Source organism: Rhamphochromis longiceps, linkage group LG8 (genome assembly GCF_057381845.1).
Source record: "Rhamphochromis longiceps isolate RC_006_pf linkage group LG8, R_longiceps_female_GT1.1, whole genome shotgun sequence".
Classification (NCBI taxonomy): Eukaryota; Metazoa; Chordata; class Actinopteri; order Cichliformes; family Cichlidae; genus Rhamphochromis; species Rhamphochromis longiceps.
In genome coordinates this window covers 28,410,126-28,417,062 of record NC_140564.1, presented here as the reverse complement: position 1 = coordinate 28,417,062, position 6,937 = coordinate 28,410,126, and positions in this window count along the sequence as shown.

Here is a 6,937-nt window from a genome sequence, read left to right as displayed (position 1 = left end):
CTGTGATGTCAGTGGGCTTGTGTGACCCATAGAGACTTGCCTGAGTGGCGTTGCTCAGACCTTTGTCCAATAGAAGGTCAAGTGAGGAAACACAGTCGATGCTTTGTGTGTCAGTGGTTCAATCTGTCATGTCAAACCTGAGCTCCCACTTGATTTTTGATGGATATTGATGTTATACAGGCCCAACATGAAGGCTTTCTACTCCTTTCTGTTAGCAGAACAAAAGGACAAAGGCAAAACAGAAAAGATAAAAAATAATACATTGTAATAAATGACTGGCTGAAAATAGATTTATGAATATATATGCTGCTTTTTTATTGCAGAAACCCCCCCAAATTGATTCACTTCAATGTGTAAAGATTAGAGCTGTATCTTTTTGTTGAATGTTTTTACTTTTCCCCCCACTCAAACCCTTACACAACCCATCCAGAATACCCTCAGTGGCTTTAGTAAGTTCTTTCTTTCACGCGCAGAGAAACACGATGAGGGCAAGGGAAAGAGCTCGTGTTTATTTTTTGAAGTGTCCCTTGATAAAGGTGCTAGAGTGTATGACAGGGTGCAAGAGAGAGATGGAGTGAGAAAACGAGGATGCAAAGAGAAATGGGGGAGAAGTAAACTACAAGCTGGTTGACAGCCCGGGGGGTTCTCCATCACTTTGCAGCCATGTATGGAGTTAGAAAGGAGCCGTGAAGTACTCTGTAGAGTAGCCCCGATGACAGGACCTGGGAGAGGTGTTGTCACCCCTTTAAGCACGCAGAGAAAAAGGCATTAGTGGCTGAAGGGGAAGAGTGGTGACAGTTCTCTCCAGGACAGGAGACAGAGCAGATAGGAGGTGATGGAAGCTTCTCCTTAAGGACTTCCTCAGGTGGGGGGTGTAGAGGTTAAGAGTCTTAGAAATTACAAGGAAATTACATATTACCAAAAAAAAAAAGCCCTGGAGGAAGAAGATCTCTTTGGTAAAAGGATGCAATGTATCACTCCAACTGATAGGACAATGGATATTAAGTGGATTTATAAGAACACGAGAACAGTGAAAGGATGGTGGGAATATGTGATTTAGAAGGGGAGGAAAAGGAATAATGACACAAAGGTGATACAAAAGCAAAATAACACTGCAGTCCGATTAATAAAAAGAAGATGAGGCTAAAGAACAAGAAAAAAAGATGGAAGATACAAGGTGATGAAAAGCAACATGGACAATGAGCAGAAGGAAAAAGACAGGAAGAAGAAGTAAGTTCAAAAGAAATAAGGTTAAGGAAAAGAAGAATTGAGAAATGCGAACAATGAATAACAGAATATGACAAAAATGGAAAGGGCAAAGAAGGGAAGAGATTGGGATTGAGGGAAGTTGGCAGGAGAGGATGAAAAAGCACAAAGCAAAAGGTGTAACGATAAAGGAGAGGAGGAAGAAATAAAAGCCCTAACACGATAGATCAAAGAACACGAGGAAAAGAAGAGCAGAAAGGGAAGAATGAATTATAAAACCCAGGGAAAAGAATATGATGAAGGAAGATGAACAGAAAACAGGAGAAACAACTATGAAAGGGGACGTGAAGAAAAAGGGCAAAATGGAAATGAAAGAAGGAAGAAGACAGCAAAAATACAGCCCAAAACTTGGAGATGATTGAACGTTCACTATTCAGTCTGTGGCCTATGGTGGTGGGAGATAAGGATAGCTAAAGGGACAAATTGAGGATATTGTCCCCCAGAACATCTTGGACAGGCCACTGCTGAGGTCAGGCCAGCATCAATCACTGAGAGTTGGCCACACAGATCTCATGCCTCTCTGGAGACCATTACAATGGGTTCACAATAGGCTGTGGTCAGCCTTGTCCTGGCCAGTGGAGCCAATGGGGGGTGGGGTGGGGTCGGAGTGTCTTGAATGGACAGTGGCCATCAGTGACCTACTCTTTATTGGTATGCAACAAAATGGACAGTGGTCAGTGATGTGGGGGGTTTTGGGAACAGATTTAGTATTGGAGATGATCTTGGTCATGATGGTTTGTTTCTCAATGAATGAAGGATTTTTATTTTAAACATTGTTGTATGTGTGTGGGAATTTTTTTTTTTTTTTATCTATACAAGTGTCCAAGTGTACCTTCAACACCATAAACTGGCTGTTTTCCCCTTTGTTCATAAAATTACCATCATTTCACATCCTGTCTTAGAGAAGCTACACAGAATGAGATTAAACATTGAAACCCAGAAATGCACGATAGAATATCATGAAATGACTCATCATCAAAATATTTCTTCCTGTTTTTCCTTGAAAAACACTTAAAAACACTTAATTTGAAATAAAGAGTAGTCTTAATAAATGTTGCCTGTGATGAATCGTTTATGAAATGTTAGCACCTATCAAGCCATGTAGGTTTGTGCAGAATCAGTAAAAATACTCTAAAGTTCAAAAACCAGTTGACTTAGTATTTCACAATACTATCACTCCCTCGTTTGGTCGGTAACATAATATTATGATTGGTATTATACTGGAAACAGGAAACATTAAGTAACATTTTTAAATGCAGGGACTTTCTATTTGGATTCCATGTTTAAGCGATTGCATGTGAACACAAAAGATCCACTCAGCCCCACTGGATTTTCTCCCACACTATGTCCGTCACTCCTGATGGGAATACCAACCGATTTGCAAGTCATGCTATAATTCCTGCCGTTTCACCTTTCCAGTCTTCCAGCTCTCATAATGGATAAAACACCTGATGAACCCCCCTTCCTGATTCGTGCTCCCCTGGGGCTCAGAGATTTAAGTCCCGGCCCAGTGTTTCACTGTACCCTCTTTGTATTCTGTGAATTCCTTAAACAGTGTTTCCTGTTTTGTCAAACTTTAACATCCTCTGTATGTCATGCAGACAATGCTTTACATTTATTTATTTATTTTTAAATGCTTTTCCTCATGTTCTTGTTCCTCAGCCTTGTGTAAGTTACAAGTTAAGCAGATTTTAAGACATCTTAAGTCTAAAAAAGGAGTATTCACTATCACAGTGTAAAGGTGAATGAAAGTGCTGTGCAAAAATCTTGAGCCATCTCTCACGTATTCTAGGCTTGGACAGGCTTGGCTGCTTTTTCACTCATTTTCAGTCCAGTCCTTGCACCTGACCATTGTCAGAAAATGTTCTCCTTTCTTTTGTTTGCTAAACTACACAAGACTGACCTTTGAATCATTCAAACATAATAGGGCACCTAACTCAAGGGATGAATACGTTTTGTGTCTATGCATAACATATAACTTTGCAAAGAACCAATTTTGAAATCGCAGCTTTAGGCACTTTGTTACTAAAGATTCAAAGATGTTGTGAAAATGGTTGATTTCTTTTCTTATTTCTTTAGTTGAAAAAACCCCCCACCAAGAATAACACAGTTTGAGAGGCATAAAGTATTATTGCACCAACAAGATGATTCCCAAAGAGGTGTTAGCTGAAAAGTTGACAGATCTTGGCCTTAAGAAATAGAAAAAAAGAATACGGCAAAGATCTGACACAGGACCCAAGATGCATCTGGCTCTTCAGTTGATCCATTTATTGTTCACCAAAGCCTTATCAAAAATTGCCTCAGGGAAGAATAGCTGTCAAGAAGCTATTTTTAAGGAAGGGAAAGAGGGAGAAAAGGCTGAGGTATGCCATATTGCATAAGAACTGAACTGAAAGTCAATAACAACAGGTTTCATGGAGTGATAAATCCAAATTTGAAATGTTTGCCTTAAATGGTTTAACAAAGGAGGTCAGAAGTGAAGGATACCACGGAGTGTTTACAGTCATCTGGAAACATATGGTGGAGGCTCTGTCATGGTTTGGGGCTGCTATTCAGCTAAAAATCTTTCTATCCACATTACAATACCTTGACTCCAAACACAGTGCTATTGTGGTAAAAGTATACCAGGATAGAAAATCACGCAAATACTGTTAATCATGGATTGGCCTCCCCAGAGCCAGGACCTCGGGATTGATGCAATGTGGAATCATTTACACAGAAAATGGAACCAAAGACAGCCAGAATCCAAAGAAAGGCTTTGGAATGTACTTAAAGAACTTGGAGAACTATTCCTGACGACGACTTAAAGAACTCGGAGAGTCTCAGAGAGTTAAAGCAATGATGTAGGATAAAGGTGGTGACACCACTTTGTGATCTTCATGCTTTTTTGCCTTTTATGCTGTGTATAATTGCAGATTTCAGTATATCACTGCAATTATTTCTCATTTTAGTTGAAAAATATAAGGAAGTGAGGTGTAGCTCAAGACCTTTGCATGACATTGTCTTTAAACAAGTTATTTTCTTCACAATTTCTTTCTCTTGCTGGAAAGATGGCAAAACCTATGAGTTAAAAAGACCTTACGATGGTAACGTTGTGTTATTTGAATAATTTCTGGATTATCTTTAGTTTTCTTTCATTGCATTTATCATGGCTCATCTTTAGTTGCTTTCTCTGCTTTAGCTTTATCCGGTTCTTTTCTGCTATCTCCCCCTTGCAAGCATCATTGCAGTGGGGTGAAATATCTAATCTCATCTATTAGAGCAATCTGAAGCCAGAAGCAGGAAACCATCTCAAAATGTGGCCCATCTTCAAACATAGTCACTTTACAGTGTTTTCGGCAGCTAAAATCAGATCAGTCATTATATGTTAAGGCGACTTTCATGTGGCTCATTACTATCTGGCTGTGTGATGGATCACTAAGAGTTGCACAAAAAGTTATTTTATGGTGATTGGAATTAGCTACGCTGTGATTTTCCATATACAAATTACTTTGCCATTGCAGACGTTGGAATTAACTGGTCATTTCTGACTGCCTTTAGCTAAATTATCATGAGTAAGAAAAGAAAGAAAGGAAACCCCAAATATATTTTTTTAACTTTTGCATGGTTCTGATTTTCCACCTCATTTAACATCTTGGAACTAATAGAGTAAGCAGTTCATGTTCAAGGGGGAATACATTTAGATTTATTTGAGTGTTGATAGACAGAACTTAATGCTAATCAGTTCCTTACTGAAGAGCTCATTGCTCTGTGGCTTTTAAGTTTTCTTCAAATCCGTTCATGAGCTTATTGTCGTATGAAAAAGGAAGAGTGCTGGTATTTAGCTTTAAGAGCTCAACTCTGACCCTTAACTTGTTCCCTTTGAGCTGATTGCATTAATGATGCCTTGCATTTTACTAATGCATTTTTCTCATCAGTAGAATATAATGCATGCTTCCAATTACTAGTCAGCCTCCAAACAGCTGTAAAATGCATCTGGATGAGAAAGCCATACACCTGTCAGGCTAAATTCCTAAATGTACTTGCTACTAGTGTAATTGGTTTTGTAGCTGCTAGAATACATCACATTATCTTCTTCTAGGCAAGAATGCAAAAATGCAGCTTTCAACCTTTTTAGAGTTCAGCATAAAATTAGTTTAGTTCTTTATAAGTTGGCATTAGTGTCTAAATTGTGTTGAATTGTTACCAGCTGTAGACTCGACCATACCTAAGAATGAATACAAGCCTCGATGAAGAGGTGCTTCTGCTGGTATTTACACAAGATTAATTTGTTAAAACTAATTTCTTTCACATTTCTGACCTTCTAATAACAAGGAGGCTGACTGTGTGAGGTGATGGCACTCGATGTTGTGTATCTGTGTACACTCTGGTCATGGCTAGCGGTGCAGACTGTTCTAAATTGTCAGATCGCTTTACTCAAGTAGTATTATGACCTCTTCAGTGCAGCCTCAGAACTCCAACATGAAAGGTGTTTGAAGAAAATGTGACTGAACTGACCTCAAACCAAGGTAAGAATTCTGTGGTTGATCGCATGAGACAAAGTTGGCTTTGCTTTGTAACATTTCTTTAGGTCTTCGTATTATGTGGAGGGCCAAAAGTGCCAAAATTAAATAAGCAAATAGATCATGAAATAAGTAATTGAATGTGTCATAATTAATTAAAATGTAAAAAATAATTAAATACCTATTGACTTAAATATTTATCATTAATTTTTAGCTGAGAATGTAGCGGCACAGTCTTGATGTGTCAAAATACAACCTATTTGCAAAAGTGCTCCAGTGTTTTTAGAGATTTCAGGTCTCATTAGCCAGCTTGTCTTACCAGCTATCAGCTGACCGGGCAGTTGGAGCTCATGATACCTGCCAAGAACAGCCTCCTCCTGGTATGCTGATTTCAAAACTCTCAGTGGAGGGTGAAACACTGTATATAACAGCAGCAACAACTACTAACTGATGGTCATCCAGGAAGTGACAAAGTTGTTGCTTCAGTCACTTCAGTTTAACTCAGGACCCATCCACTGTTTGAAGTCACCTACTGTCATTGACTTTCATGGTAACAACTTTGCTGAAAATCACTTCCCTTTATGTCCCTTTAGTCTAAGCACATGGTAATATTTTTTTAACTATAAGACCATTTATCCAAGAGGAATATTATCAAACACCCTATCACCTGCTTAGCATTAAAATGAGCTTGCCACTGTGAAAGTAGCCATAGCCATATCAAGGTTGATGTCTTCATGCCTTGAGGTGACTGTTGTTGTGATTTGGCGCTATATAAATAAAATTGAATTGAATTGAATTAAATGTTACACAAAAAATGAGCAAGATGTATCCACAGAACATTTGAGTATCACCATCAGTTAAATACTAATGATTACCATCCTTGTTTTGAAGGTTCTGATGAGTGTGTGAAATGTATCCTTATACCATCCTTTACTTTGATGCATCATTGCCTCATCTGCATTCAGACCTGTCAGTGAAATTTGTTGGCTTCTCTGTAAATTTCCATGCAAAGTTTGAAGTTGAAGAGAAAGTGAGGCTCGCTGAAATATTTATATAGAGCATGCTGTTACTTCTGCATGAGCGGACCCTTCAAGATGAGTTGCAGTTAATTTGAGCAGAAAATACATTGCCTATTAATATGTGTATACTATGAATATTTAAATGCTTCT